The sequence below is a fragment of the Urocampus carinirostris genome, chromosome 3 (assembly GCF_059441175.1).
Source record: "Urocampus carinirostris isolate Australia breed hairy pipefish chromosome 3, RoL_Ucar_1.0, whole genome shotgun sequence".
Lineage (NCBI taxonomy): Eukaryota > Metazoa > Chordata > Actinopteri > Syngnathiformes > Syngnathidae > Urocampus > Urocampus carinirostris.
This window is the reverse complement of record NC_142351.1, coordinates 30,100,896-30,117,125: the sequence shown is the minus strand read 5'-3', so window position 1 is coordinate 30,117,125 and position 16,230 is coordinate 30,100,896. Positions and strand designations below refer to the sequence as shown.

The 16,230-nt window shown below is 41.4% G+C and overlaps 1 protein-coding gene and 1 long non-coding RNA gene across 3 annotated transcripts in view; one reads left to right on the top strand and one right to left on the bottom strand.

The window, feature by feature from the left end:
- The window catches only part of zranb3 (zinc finger, RAN-binding domain containing 3), a 152,869-nt gene extending 137,466 nt beyond the window's left edge, over positions 1-15,403 (top strand). The window contains exon 23 of one of the 2 annotated variants that reach the window (XM_088331362.1): positions 14,067-15,403. The gene's annotated coding sequence lies outside the window, so the exon portion shown is untranslated. Of the gene's footprint in view, positions 1-13,666 lie in introns of both variants that reach the window. The other variant, XM_088331360.1, reaches the window with a different exon arrangement.
- Positions 7,972-11,970, bottom strand: LOC148369381 (uncharacterized). Its single transcript, XR_015850006.1, has 3 exons — positions 11,930-11,970; positions 9,862-9,932; positions 7,972-8,099 (listed from the first exon to the last, which is right to left on the bottom strand). It is a non-coding gene; the product is annotated as an uncharacterized LOC148369381 (long non-coding RNA).
- Positions 15,404-16,230: the final 827 nt, after the last annotated feature.

Here is a 16,230-nt window from a genome sequence, read left to right as displayed (position 1 = left end):
AAAGCATAAACTATACAAATAATTCATAATTCCATTATAATTTGCATCCACACTCCAGCGGCCTTTCGGTTTTTCCACCGTGACCCTGCCTGCCCGTAATCCACTTTGGTCTCCTCAGCAAAGAAAAGCATCCGCGCTAACCCAATCTTATGTGACAGGTGTGATGGAAAGCGGCCAATAAAAGCGTTGGCTGGCGCCTCAACCTAGCGTGGTTTGATTCCTGGATCGCCGTGCGTGCCGTTTTTATCCCGGCGGGTCCACGGCGGTGGCCCAGTCGAGTAAAGTGACGTGAGGGTTGGTGGCAGGCGGTGGAGTTTCGAGAGGCTCTCCATCTGGAGAATGTCATTACGGTAAAAGAGCGGAGGCGCTGTTGCTGTGTTGTTTGACTTAGAGAGCGGCGGTGTTGATGACAGGCTTTGTCTTTATTGTCACATGATTTTGTGGGACGCTGTCATCGCAGGTGTCAATGGATTTTGAACTTGCAAGGAGAACACCGAGAGAAACCTTCAGATAAGAAAGTCCGTCCTGTTCTCCAGGCCCTTCCCTGAGCCCTTTCTTATTGTTACAATCTCCTAGGTTACAAAAGCGGGTCCGCCCTCAATAGTGTGAAAGTCAAAGAACAGCAACATGATTGGTCCATAGCAACAATAATTTAATAGTCTAATCAATGAAAAAGTGTAACAACATTTTTTTAATCAAATAAATATTGTAACTAAATTACCCAGCGAAATTATTTTGATTAGCGAAAAGAAATGTATAACATCTTGGTTGAATAAAGTTTTTGGGGGGGGGGACATCCCTGTGCTGCGAGCAAAGTTTAAAAGACACTTGAAATAAGGAGAGAAGACATCAATGGATTTTGAACTTGCAAGGAGGACAGTGAAAGTGACCTCCAGATAAGAGTTCAACCTGTTCTAAAGGACCTTAATTGAGCCCTTTATTTTTATTACATCTCCTAGATTGCAAAAAGAGATCCACCCTAAATGGTGTGGCCATCAAAGAACAGCAACATGATTGGCCAAAAGGGACATTGATTTTATAGTCAAAATAACAAACTGGCATCCTATGAAATCTCATTTGCGAAACAAACTGATCCAGAAGAAGTCGAGAGTCAAACAATACAAAACAGTATTGTAACAAAAACACAAATACTATATATCAATGTCAACAAAAAAACTACAATATCTTCCATTTCACAATATTTTTAAAATAAAAGTCAGCAGTGCAAAAAACATATAAACACAATTGGAATAAGTTTATAAGTTATAATATATGTATAGTCTTATGATCCCTAACAACATTAATATTGTGCTAGTTAAAATGTATCTATCCTAAGATAATAGTATTGATCCAAGTATAAAAAATAATAGCTCAGTATCAAAAATATGTATCGATATTTGCATCTGTCCGCCCACCATAAGCAGAACGACAAACCAGAAACCTGCAGACACCCCATAACAAGTTCATAACAAGAATCAAATCATTGCTTTTGACTTCACCCTGTGTCGATGTGATCCGCGAAGGACGAAAACCAGGACTCGAAAAGTTTTTGCACAATATTTGGAAAATAGTCAGCAGTGCAAATAAGGTAAAAACACAATTGGATTGAATATTTAAACGTCTATCTTATAATGCAAAACAACATTATAAGAGTTGTAGTTAAAATGGACTGACATGCCCACCATTCCGTCCCGGGAGGTCGACGGCAGCGGCCCAGTCGAGGAAAATGACGTGAGGGTTTTGAGGCAGGCGGTGGAGTTTTGAGAGGCTCTCCATCTGGAGAATGTCATTACGGTAAAAGAGCGGAGGCGCTTCATTTGGCGTTGTTGTGTTGTTTGGCTCGGAGAGCGACGGTGCTGATGACGGGCTTTGTCTTTAATGTCACATGATGCGGTGGGACGCTGAGGGGATGATGGATGGTTGCCTCGTGCTGCCTGGCGCTCGCAGGATGCTGGCACGGCTCTGCGGGGGGGCAGCAAAATGCTTTTACCGTCTAAGTCATTGGTGGCAGACCATTGCTCATAAGCGCTCTAATTTATCTCATTAAAATACACTCTCTGCTTTGCCGGCGCTCTGATGGAGGAAATTGCCTGTAATAGGGGCTTGTCGGTCATGATAACGGTTGCTGGTGACATTTGTTGGGTGCGTTATAGAAAAAAAAAGGAATTGGTTACAGTTACTAGTTATGTCATTTAAAAAGTTAATAGTAGCTCAACCCTTAACATATTATATTAAACTGTGGTACTTTATCTTGTAAATGTTCCTGCACCATCAGTATGGCAATTTAAGTTTTTTGGGGTGCATTTCACACGTTATAATGACATTTAATACGATTCTATTATAATTTAGTTATCCCAAAAGTAGCACTTTGCTCCGAAATTATCTAATTATGTATTACTGTATCTACTCATGTATTCACTTGCGAGACCTCCCTCTCAGAAGTAGAGTTCTCCTGTCTAATGCAGAAGGGATTTGTGGGTTAACATAGGCCTCTCAATCTCTGTTTTTGGACAAGAGCCACTCCCCAGCGTCGTTCATGTGTTTCTGCTCTCTTTATTAAAACTATATATGTGATATCGACTTACCAACGAGTTAGGTTCCGGACAATTGTTCGTAAGTTGAATTTGTTTGTTGAAGTTGCTTCAGTGCTATATTTTGTATGTTTAAGGTTTGCATATGTTTAAGGCTTGTATAAGTAACATGTATTGTTTTGTACTAAAGAATAAACATTTCATAAAATAATATGCTATAAGATAAATAAAGTTGAGTTAAGATAAGCTTCATGAGGTCCTCCGTGGTCAAAAGTGGCCGAAAAAAAAGTGTTCCGACCATTTTCTCAACCGCATCAAGCTTTTTTATTCCACTTTCATTTCAAAAGAAACGGCTCGTCTCTTTACATTTTTACACCAACCATATTGAATGCACAAGATATTAAACAATAAAAATTTCAAAGTTCTTAGCGCGCTGAATATAGTGTAGGCGTAGAATTTGATGTGCGCATGAAAGATGTCAGTAGGGCGACGGATGTTGCGAGAGTTGGTGCGAGAATGTAAGAGAGCACGAGAGTTTAATTTTGGAGAGAGTTCTGTGTGTTTACAATAGATGGGTGCTGACAGTTGTCGCTCTCCAAAGAGACTGTAAGTGTTTCTGAGTATTTTTTTCATGAATAAGGTGCAATATATTACCCACACAAAACGACACGCAACATTGGTGGCAGTGGTGGGATTACGAGTCGGTGAAGGAGGGATGTTTACACACCAAGTAGGAAGAGGAAGCGGATTTTTTTTTTTACTTCTGGGTGGATGCTGGGTGACCTCTCACACGCCGGCAGCGACGGAAAGAAGCACTACAGTAATGTCCTGTGCTCAGAAAAAGGTGCGCACAATAAAAAATCTAACTTACAGCAATGTCCGCATATTTTTCGACATCCCGAAAAAAATGGTCGTATCTACCGTTTTACGTAAGTCGAATGGTCGTAAGTAGGGGAGCGTCTGTATGCCACAAAAGTGAACACACCCCTCACATTTCTTCAGAGATTTCATTTTAATATTTATTTGAACAACACTGAAGAAACATCGCTTTGACTCACTGAAAAGCATATATAGTAGTTTAAATGTATTTTCCCCCTTAAAAAATACAGCCAAACCCCAAGTAACAAAAGTGAGTATACCCTTAAGTGAAAACTCTTGAAGTTCAATATTCTGTGTGGCCACCATGATTTAGCAGAACCACTTTAAACCTCCTGCCCATGGATTTCATCAGAGCCTCAAAAATTGCTCTAAAATGCTCTTCCACTCCTTCATGACAATATGACTGAGCTGGGGGTTATTCAAGATCTTGTGCCGCTCCTCCTTTTGCTTGAGGATTCTTAATAAAAAATAAAAAATAAACAATGATGAAGAATTGTAAACCAACCTGTTAAAGCAGTGAATCCTCCATATTTCTTGCCGTTTGCAATCTTTAGAGGTTGCAAACATTCTGCCGAAATACTCCATATAGATTTTTTTGCTCCTGGCTACAATCTACTTGAATAGTTACTCCATTTCTGGGTCTTGTTTAAGACATTTTCTTATTTTTCTCCAGCTATGGTGTATTACAAAAAAAAAAAAAAAACGTTTACCATAAATTGTTCTCAAATTTGCGCCCATTGATTTCCTGTTGGTGTTTTGTTCTCCCCTCCCCACTCGCTGCCTATCTTTCGCTACTGGTGACAATCAACAAACTTTATGGCATATAATTTAATCCCTCCATTTTGGTTTTTCTAATCAAAATTGTAAATCAGGTTTGAATATGTGTATATACTGTAGGGAGAATATCTCTATGAGGAGAGATTCACCGGCGCTGCTGTAAATATAAACATGGCCACATTTCAGGGTATGTGGATGATGGATCGCGGGATGATTGCATCAACGTAGGGATGCAAGACTATTTGGCGGTCAGAGGACACTGCAGTTCATGATAGGCTTTTGGTAAGTAACGGAATATACAAGTAATGCACCATGTGGAAACAACAGTAAAGTTACAAAGTTTAAAGTTACAGTTCTTGTTACTGAGAAAAGTAATTGCGTCCTTTAGAATAGGTTAGTCCCAACACTGTTCGCAAAAGTGTTGATCGATCGAGTTTAATATGAAGCGCAGTTAGCTATTCTTCACGGGTTGTGGCTGAAGATCGAGCAATACAGGAAAAATGCTTTTCATTGCTCAGCTGGAGGTGGCTTTTGTCAAGTCTAAATTCTATTTGTTCAAGATGGCTCCCCGCTTGTCTCCCAAGATGCACGGTGCCACATGGATTAACAGCAAAATCGCAATCAATTCGCCCAGCAAGAGACGAGGCCAAATAACAGATAAGGTTCTTAGCATAATTCACACATGAGCTGCAATCTGGCGTTGATGTACTGTGCTGTTGCTTGCTAGCCATGTGGGGTTTGCGGCTTGGTGGGGTCCGCCTCAATTGGGACTTGACTGTTGTTTAGTGTCAGACACTTTTTCTCTCTTTATTCATCCCAGGGTTAAGCAGGAGCTGCCTCAATTATCTCTGGATGCCGCTTATTCTGTAAAACGCTCGACTGGGCAGTCCACACACTCCTAGCAACTGTTTTAGAGTGTGGTTTTGGCATTTTAGGAAGGCGCTAATTAGAAGTGGGAACATTCTGAGCTGATCAAGGGAAAACAATTGAATATTTGTCAGGGATTCGCATTGTTCATTTTGACAAGTTTGGGGTTTTATTCACCTGACATTAAAGCTGGGTTGAGCAAACTAAGCCATGCTTTTGAATCATTCCCACTGTATTGTAAATATTTCATAAAAATATGATCATCTTGGCAGCACGGCGGCGCAGTGGTTAGTGTGTGTGCGGCACAGTTCTGAGGTCAATACATCGAACCTTTCTGTGTGGAGTTTGCATGTTCTGCCCGTGCTTGCGTGGGTTTCCTCTGCGCACTCCGGTTAATTGTCCAGTCCAAATTCTCCCTAGGTATGAATAGGCGAATAAATTATCTGTCTCTGTATGCCCTGCGACTGGCTGGCAACCAGTTCAGGGTGTCCCCTGTCCACTGCCCGAAGACAGCTGGGCTGGGCTCCAGCACCCCCGAGACCCTACTGAGGATATGGGGTGCAGATATTGGATGGATGGATGATCATTTTAATTATCAGTGGTAAAAAGTATCGCTAAGAAAAATGTGCTATCGTTTTAGTGCCACTCCCCAGCGTCCTTCATGTGTTTCTGCTCTCTTTATTATAACTATATATGCGATAAAGGATTTTGTATTTTCTGTTGTTTTTTTTTTTTAAATCCAGTTGCAACAAACATCTCATCACAGAATAAACAAGTCACCTGAAAAGAAAAAAAGGAAGCGGTTCAAAGCTAAAGGCTCATGAGAGACCCGGCCCCAAAATAAATTTGGATGCTTCTTGTATCAATCATACAAACAAATGGTCGTATCTTACATAATTAGAACAATTATTTGTTATTTGCTCTGTAGTCTGTAATTTACGATAAATTAGGGGTCTCCAACCTTTTTCAAGCTGAGAGCATTTTTTTTTTCTAATTAGCATAAACTGCACCCAATTTGGTATTTCTAAAATAACACCTTATTATAACTCATGTTAGTACTAGGTTTTTGTTACCACAACTCACTCATTTAGTGAACATTTCACTCCGGTCTGGAACATTTCCAAGGGCCTTGAAAAATGCTGTCATTAGGCCTCTCCTAAAAAAGAGTAGTCTGGATGCCACAGTACTGAATAACTATCGGCCCATATCAAACCTGCCGTTTTTAGGGAAAGTCCTTGAGAGAGTTGTCTACCAACAGCTCAGTGATTTTCTTCTAATAAGCAACTGCTTTGATGATTTTCAGTCTGGGTTCAGGCCCCATCACAGCACTGAGACCGCTCTAAACAAGGTGACAAACGACATCCGTCTGAACACTGATGCAGGTAAAGTCTCAGTCTTAGTCCTGCTGGGGGTTTGGGGTTTTTAAGGGTTATTGTTCTATCTTCGTTATTCATTATCCATTATCCGTTATCGGTCAGTTCATTATACGCTACAAAGCCTAGGAGCCGGGACACTTACTCTCAACCAAAAGGCTAAGTGCTGCATTTGCCACAGTCGATCGTGTGATCTTGTTGCAGAGGTTAGAGGACTTGGTAGGCATCTCTGGTCCTGCCCTGAAATGGTTACGGTCCTACCTCGAGGACAGGAAGTATTTTGTTCAGATCGAAGACTATGTGTCAGACCAATTGGCAGTGACCTGTGGGGTCCCCCAGGGGTCCATCCTGGGACACCTCTTGTTCAATCTTTACATGCTGCCCCTGGGCCAGTTAATACGCAGTAATAATGTGTCCTACCATAACTATGCAGATGACACTCACATTTACATCTCGCTGACAGCAGATGAACATGGGCCCGTGAACTCACTCTGTCACTGCCTCCCACAGATCACTGTGTGGATGCAAAACAACTCTCTCCAACTAAACTCAGACAAGACTGAAGTCATTGTCTTTGGCCCACAAAAACCCAGAGATAGTGTCATCAGTCATCTGGAATCACTTAATTTAAAAGCTAAAAAATCAGGTTAGAAATCTCGGGGTAATAATGGACTCAGACCTAAAGTTTAACAGCCGCATTAAATCCATAACATCATCAGCCTTTTACCATCTCAAAAACATTGCCAGAATCAAAGGTTTAACCAGACTTAGAGAAACTTATTCATGCATTTATCTCTAGCAGGTTAGACTACTGTAACGGCCTTCCGACTGGACTTTCTAAACGAGCTGTAAGACAACTGCAGAACATCCAGAACGCTGCTGCTCGGGTCCTGACTAGAACCAGGAAGTACGACCATATTAGTCCTGTGCTGAGGTCTCTGCACTGGCTTCCTGTCGCTCAGAGAATAGAATTTAAAACAGCTCTGCTGGTGTATAAGTCTCTTCATGGTCTAGCACAAAAGTACATTTGTGACATGTTGGTCCCATATGAACCATCTCGGACCCTGAGAACCTCGGGAAAGGCCTTCTGTTGGTGCCCAGAGCCAGGACTAAACAGGGTGAAGCTGCGTTTCAGTTCCATGCAGCTAAACTCTGGAATAGTCTTCCTGATGACGTCAGACAGGCGTCCACTCTGACAGTGTTTAAGTCCAGGCTGAAAACAGCTCTGTTCAACCTGCATACAACTGAAAGGGTTCTATCTGCACTCTTCACTTTTACTTTATTTCAATTCATTGATTTAATTATGTTTTATCTGTGGTTTTAATGCATTTTAAAAACCACATTTTAAATTTTCAATGTCTTTTCTTCTATGTTTTAACTGTAATTGTGTGTTTTTAACCTGTCTCTGCCATTTCTGTAAAGCACTTCGAATTGCCTTGTGTATGAATTGTGCTATACAAATAAACTTGCCTTGCCTTGCCTAGGTTGTTACTGTGTTATTACCAGATTATAAATTGGAAGTAGGATTAAATAGACTCAGTCAATCACCAAAAATATATATATTTTGATTGAAAAACACAGTGAACCAGCACTGGTGAGGTATTTTCAGCTCAGGTCCGCGGGCACCTTAGCTGTCCACAGGGGGCACCCTGGTGCACCATGTAGGAGACCCCTGCGATAAATGATATACATTAGTAAATGCATACCTGTCAACCTCCACGGCTTCATTCCCGTACAAACTGTCGTATTTTCCCGTACAAAATACAAAATAATCTTACACCATATATATTTTTTTTTTTTCTGAATGATGCGTGATGGGAAATCCCCAGGCGGCAGACGCATGCGCACAGTAGCATCAAACTGCTCGCTTCGTTTGCAACGAAAAAAACGATACCGAGATAGAGGCTTCCGCGGCGAACTCGTTTGACTTGATTGATTTGCCGTTTCGTGATAGTCGGTGTATACCGGATGGTACCCATAATTGACAAATTTGCGTTTTTCCGAACAGATTTTCTTGTACGTCGTACACGTCTTAAAATGCATAATAAACGTACTTTGTAAGGCAAAAACGTACAGATTGACAGGTATGGAAAATGGATGGCTAAATTTACAGAGTCATCTCCTCTGCCCTCATGTTAGAAAAATTGAGTGACATGATGATTTGCCTGAAGCTCCTTTGACCACCATAATGAATAAGTTGAGCCAACAAGAATAATATAAAAAGTCTACATAAAACCTTGATGTCAGTCATCACAACAGGAAATCCACATTGAGCTGCAGCTTTATCGTTTTGCCCTTTCATGTAGTCTGCAGTCCAATGATTGAGGTTAAAAATGAGAAGCTGAACAAAACGCCCCGCATGCTCCTTTTCACAAGACATCTTTTCATCTCTCCTCTCTGTACTAAGGCAATTGATCAGACGTCTCTCACGGGCGCCTTTCAGACAGGAATCCTACCGCACATCTTGCTTTCACTGGCCTCATTTGCAAGGTCGACTTTTCTCACTTTAATACTTGCGCCTTGTTTCCAGGAACTCCTATTTGCGTCCCAATTTGCCGTCGCTGCAAAAATTTTCTGCGATATTATCGTGTTTGTCGGAGCCGGTGAAAAGGTCACGTCAGCGTTGTGTGCGAGCGGCGACTACCCGCCATCATTAAGGTGGTGCTCTGCCTATTCACTTTTGGTCACCTCAGGAGAAGCAGATCCCGTTACGATGCCTCTGGCACTAATGAGGATCGCTCGCCTTTAATCTAACGCGAGAGGGCCGTTTTCAAGCATCTCACAACAGCCAGAACCAGTGTTGGGACTAACGCATTACAAAGGAACGTGTTCCTGGAACCCAATTACTTTTCTCTGTAACAAGTACCATAGATACAATCTTGTAACTCTACTGACGTTACAACATGATTTTGCCTCTTTTTAGATAGGCGACAAAAGCTTTTCCTTTATGTTTTGCACCGTGTGTGTCGCGGTTGGTATGATTTTGTCAATCCAGCTCACTGTTATCGTCTGAGCTGCCAAGGGATTTACTGTTTTGTTTGCCCTCGGTGGGCGCTCGTTGGCTGCCCACTGTGAGTTATTTGGTCAGCTAGCCTGCCTTTAACGGCAGTTATTCCGTGTCCCTTCGTTTATTCCTGGCCAGTTTCGCATTTGTTGCCGTAGCCATTTTTCATTGTTAGCACCCGGTTTGCCTAGCTGCTCACTGCATGTTTTTAGGTTGGCCAGTCTTAAATTCTGCGCCAGGGCTGTGGCTACCTTTTGTTAATCGACCCCCGTCAGCGCTCCATGTATTATTTTTGCCTGTTAGACCCTTTTTAGCTGCTTGCCCTTTGTTGTAATATTACTGCATCCACCTGCAATACGATGGCTAGGCATTCGCCACAAAAAATACCAAAACTTTGCTTGAAACTGGACCCATATGGTGACTGACATGCCTGCGTGCCAGTGTTTCTCAGATGACGTCACAGTTCAGGAAGTCAAAGACGTGATAGGCTGTCTTCAAAATCTGAGAAAATAATTGGTGTTGGACATTCAACGGGGACATGAGGTTTGGTGTTATCTCGCAAATTATCTTAAACTCCTCCCAGGAGGTCAGCAAGAGCAATGGGATCCCACTTGGCCATAAACCCCCCTCCTCACCCCCAGGAGGCCCAACACCCTGCAATTCAGTTCTGTTGAGGCCAGCGAAGGTGCCAGAGGTTCTGGCTTCGCAAGCAATGAAATAAAGTACCGAAGTGGCAAGAGTAGGGAGTAAAGGACCAAGTCCTGTCCAGCGATCAACCAAAAAGGTTCCGAGCAAGTCCTGTGCGCATGGAGCAAGAAACACTGATCGAGCCAGCGGCTAAGCCTGAAGGACCCAGCCAGCAATCTTAAAGCATCTTCAAGAAAAATAAAGGACGGGCCAGCCAAGAACCACAGCAACGAACTGCAACCTGTGGTTTTTGTCCCGATTGAGTTTCCAGTCTTGAGGCTTCCTCACTGCAGACTATGGCGTTGAACACCAGAACCAGCCTCCATCATTTTCATCATCATCGAACTGAGACCAAAGTCTGTTACATGTTGCCAGGTGTGACTTTTGGGGGGAATTCTATCAAATTACAACAACGCCCAGCTATTTTAAGTTCTATCTACAGTAAAAAATTAAGCCGACAACGTTGCTTTCTATCTGAAATTTGTTTGTGTGTCACCAATAGCGAACCGTGGGCAGTGCGTGGGAAGGGCACGTGGCTCACACCACGACTTTTATTAACATACCTTCAACAAACCAACCATAAACCAATGTGGCAACTGTAAGTACAGAGTTTATGTTAAAAGTGTGCTGAATTTTCATAAAATTATTTTTGCAATACGTCATCCCTGGAGAAAAAAGACAAGGACAGAATCATGATAGGATGGAAGTCAAGACAAGTGAGCCCAGTTGTAAGGAGGAAAACTGAAGCCAGAAGTAAGTGACTAGATAAATTAGGGTCAATAGATAGGAGAGTGAAGAGAGAGAGACAGAGAGAGAGTGATAAAGGGAACCTACAGAGAAACGGGATCCCCAGTACAGGATTAGAACAGTCTCCAAGTAAACATTTTTGTATATTTATCCTGACTTTCTGTTTATCCTTTCTTCTCTTTAAAGTATCTATTCGATTGCAAATTATTTTCACCGACTGTTATCAATGGCACTTAAGACAATTCTAACACTAAAAGTGTTGAAACAATACATATTTGTTTCTGTTGGTAAGCTTTTTCTTATGCCAAGATTAATAACTACTTGTTATCCAAATCACGTGTGACTATGAAGTTCGCAGTGGTGGCCAGATTATGGTTCCTCACCTGACTCAAACCCTTAGGTGTGAAATTTGAAATTCCGTACAATAATCTCGAGACTTCCTCCTCATCAGCAGCAATGACTTATTATCCAAATCTGGGACCTGGGCCACTAAATAATTAGCACCTTGCAGTCTGAAAAGAAGTGACAATAACACACAAGTTTGTTCCGAAAAGTTTAAGGTGTAAAAATTGACGAAGAAAGTGTTGATAATTCATTAATCCAGCCTTTTTTTCTTCCCCTCCAAAAGTTAAAAAAGTTTTTAACTAATTGTCTTGACATGAGGAAAAAAAAAAGATAAAAATAAACACGTAAGAAAGTCATTTGGAACGCAAAGCAACTTTCATCAATCTTTCGTCATATGTTAATTAGATTCACACTGACGCTCAAATGTCCGCTGAAAGCTTCCGATAAGGACTTCCATAATTGTGCTAGAGTGGGTAGAATTTGGCCACTCAACTGTGGACATCTTCACACCCACTCTTCTTTTTCCTTGTCTATATTCGGTTTTGCCGTGTTCTCAATTACTGGGCGAGTGGGCCGCTGCGAAAAGACAGGAGGGGGTTGCGTTCGATATAGCAACGTTCCCAGTCAGCCCACACAGAATTATTCTTTGTGATGATATAAATCTTATTAAATGCTGTGATAACGGACCGGTTGAAAGCGGCGAGGTGTCCAACGCGTACCTGGAGGAGTGGGGGAGCGCACCATTGCGCGGACTGCAGACGTACCGACGTGTAAAAATAGATTTGTGCCTGAGCTTACATAAACTCGAAACATCGGCCAAGTTAGTGCAATTGCAAACACCTTGCAAACATGTCATGTTGCCAGATGAAGCAGAGGTGGTGCAATGCATGCTACCTCCTTTGAACTTGAGTCCATTTTTTGCCCCAAATCTCAGAACTACTACGCAGTAGAATACCTAGGAAATACCTAAAGCATGTCAAGAAAAAAAGAATCAAGTCGCTGCTCATTTCTATCAAAAGTTATGGTATTTTTGTAAATAAATACAAACGAAGGCTGTTTGCCGCTAGAGGGCAGAAAAGGTGTTAAAGAGCTGACATCCAGCAAAAGTCATGGTTTGTGCAGGTTCTTGAAAGCATTGAAAATGCTTAAAATTAAATGTGTTTTCAAGGATTGAAAAGTACTTAAACTTTGGGTGGAGTGCCTGTAAATTCTTTAAATTGTTGCCATGTTTCTCAACAACTCTGCTTAGAAATGAAGCAAACCATTCTCTCTGGTGGTTTTGCTTCGCTACAGAATTTCTTCTTCCCTCGTGATTAATTGCAGCTGGCATTACTTTGTAAGGCATTGTCTTATGAAGCATCGTCGCCCTCCACGAGTCGCGCCTAAGAGGACAGGTGCAAGCAACACCGAAACAGGGCACCATTAATTTGTGTATTAGTGCAAGGATTATACATCAAATTGTGGATATTTATAATGGGCCATGTACATTGTGAAGAACCTCCTGCAACTGAGGATTTAAGCTACATATTTCTGTCATTTTTGCCCAACACCTATATGGAGAGAGACCTGTCTCAAAAACATATATTCACTCAAGATCAACAGATCAAATGTCTTGATAAATGCATCGCTAGATTAAAAATCGCATATGTGAATCGCAGATATATTTCCGCCTCTGCAAAATACCCGATTCACACCGGATTTCTTCTCTTAATGGTACTGGAGAAATTTTGCTTTTAAAGTCTTTAGAAATTGCTAGAATTTGACCACGAAAAAAAGGTATACGAACACTGAAAGGTTCTATTCATGTTGGGGACTACCTATCTTTGTATACAGGTGTTCTCTTGTGAACAATAATAAAAAAGCAGCTATCAAGGCAAACGAACAAACAGTTCAATGACATTGTTAATCGTGCTGCTACTCAGGATTTGACACTTGATATAAATGCACTTGTAAAAGCAAAAAGATGCCAAGTTTCAGGAGCCAGCAGCAGCAGGTAGACTGCAGGAGTGCAATGAGAGAGACAGGAAAAAGGTGTGATAGCACGAAATTTGCTTTGCACAGATAATTAAAATCAAGATTGATCTGGTTTCATGTAAAGAAGATACTGTCCACTGTTCAGTAGGCCATGTGATGTTTTGGCCTGTTCACCGCAAAAACTCTTATTTTCTATTTCTCTTTTTATCAATTTCAAAGCAAATGACAACTGAGGTAAGTCAAGTCAAGTCAAGTCATGTTTATTTGTATAGCCCTTAATCACAAAGAGTCTCAAAGGGCTGCACCGATAAAAGACTATTACAAACTATTATTACAGACTATTATGACACCATCACCTCACCTAAAACCTACATGAGGGCAAATGATACACATATTATCAACATAAAGTATAGGTTATTCATATGCTATAGAGCAGAAGGGTGTTTTAAGCTTAGATTTTAACATTTCCACTGTGGTTGCAGATCGAATCTCAGGGGGAAGAGCATTCCACAGCACCGGGGCCCGAATGGAGAACGCTGTAGAACCTGCGGATTGTATTCAGAGTTCCCGCTTGAATTTATTTAGTGTGGTTTGTTGGTTCAGATGTAAAGCTGCATTTATTCAACTGTTAAAATAATAATTTAACACATTCAATGCTAAACATGAAAATCATTTTGTTCCTATTATTTGTGAATAAATGTATTGTGCTTGGGAAATATCGATTTTCATCTGTGATTAAAATGTGTAGAGAAGGCTACGAATGTAGTCGGGATGATAAAGAATAGTATTGATAAACAAAGCTAAACATTAGGCGAAGGAAGAATACAAACTACGGAGACTCAAAAGTGAAAGAACATTTTTCTTTTCATTTTGTTTGACCAGGCTTTCACTGTCACGGTTGCCATGGCACCCAATTGGTCCTCGGCGTGTGGCGCCAGGTTCTGTCACGGTTGCCACGATGCCCAATTTGCCCCGCCCATGGACACCAGCTGAAACGTGTTGACAGATTGCTCCCTTACTACTTAAACGCTGTCAGAGATGTCCAGCTCATCTCTGATGACCTGAAGATGAAGATGCTGTATCTGAGTCGGATCAGGAGACATTGTCTGCTATTGGTAACCATGGAAACCAGTAATATCTGTTTCATGTTGGGGAACAAACCCCTACCCGAAGAAATGACCTGGAGATGGATGGGCGCCGCCGGGCTGTACTTGCCCAGGACACACCACAGGAAGTGGAGGCCCCGATGACCAAGGTGGTTAAGGGATCCGTCAACCGTCAATATATATGTATTTATATATTTATAAAATTTGCACTAGTGTCTTTACAATACCGGCGAGGACAAAGACTAATACATGAACGCACATCCCTGACCTTCAGCAGTGCAGACACTTAAGCTCCAAATTCCTATTTCATTAGAAGACAATTTTCTTACACCTACGCTCTTTGACATGACATTTTCCCAATTAAAAAGCGCTTTCCTGATCGAGAAGGAAATATAGTGTATCTCGGAAATGATCGCAGCGGAACATTTCTCAAGATTATGCAACACCATGATTGTGCCTCCACAGTAGATTATCTTCAATTCAAATGATATTTTAACAATAGCTTTTGGGGAACTTGTGTGATTTAAGGACACAAAAAGGGGTGAATCCGATGAATTATGAATCTTCATTTGCAAATACACTGGCCCCTCTACATACAAATTACTCTAGTGACGAGAATGTCGATATACGAGATGTCTTTCCTTAGAAAAAAAAACTCGGGAAGATGTGTTTTTTAGGTATTTAGGGTTATTATGGATGATTTTGGGAGGACGGGATCAGATAAATTGGTTTTTGGTCATTTATTGTAGTGAAATTTTGTTCCAGTTAGGAGAAATCCTAGAAATGAGCCAGATCCGGGAATGAACTAATCTGGTATGTAGAACAAGGGAGGGCATTATAAATATTGATATTATCGATATCAGATTGATACGTCACCCCTGCACAAATTTCTACCAAACTGTATGTAACATCCTACATGCCGACATTTCTTGTGTAAATTATAACTATAACCTTATCCTCCTTGTTTTATAACCTTATCTTCTCTGTTCCTTGATCTTCTTGGCTTTTTTACCTCACTGTGAATGTGTGAAACTGGAGTGTCATGCCCAATTTCGTTGTCACAATATGTTAACCCATTTAGTAACAATGACAATAAATGTATATTTTATTCTATAGCGAAGTCCTCTTTCTCACCTAGATGCCACGGCCACTCTTTAAATTCCTGTTTGTGTGACTGATAGGCACATTTTTAGCACTTCTCCCTACCAGGCCTGCTGCTGCATCTTGCCTGCCACGCTGAAGGGAGGGCCAAATCTACGCGCCCGTATCAGAAGCTAACTATGACAAAGGCAAACGGGAAGCGCAGCGTGATGGGGACATTTTTTTTCCAACAGCAGAAAGGGACCATTCCAGGTGTCTTTTGTGGAATAAAGTGGTCTGAAGCAGATTCGCATAAAGATAATAAAAAAGTCAAGTCAAGTCAAGTCATCTTTATTTGTATAGCCCTAAATCACGAAGAGTCTCAAAGGGCTTCACAGATTATTACACTATATTACACAGACTATTTTTCAGCCGACGAGAAGAGTAGGTTATTCATATGCTATGGAGTAGAAGTGAGTTTTAAGTTTAGATTTAAACATTTCCACTGAGGTTGCAGATCGGATCTCAGGGGGAAGAGCATTCCACAGCACCGGTGCCCGGATGGAGAACGCTCTCGAACCAGCAGAACACTTCTTTGCTCTTGGCATCACCAGAAGACCGGCACTCTCAGATCGTAGGCTTCGGACCGGGACATAGGGGCAAATCAGATCTGAAAGATAAGAGGGAGCAAGTCCATGTATGATTTTGTACAATACTAAGAGAACCTTGAAGTCACATCTATGGCTAACTGGGAGCCAATGCAGTTTAGCCAAAATCGGTGTTATGGGAACGTACTTTTTTGTCCTAGTTAAAAGCCTCGCTGCGGCATTTTGTACCAGCTGAAGAGACTTGATTCTAGA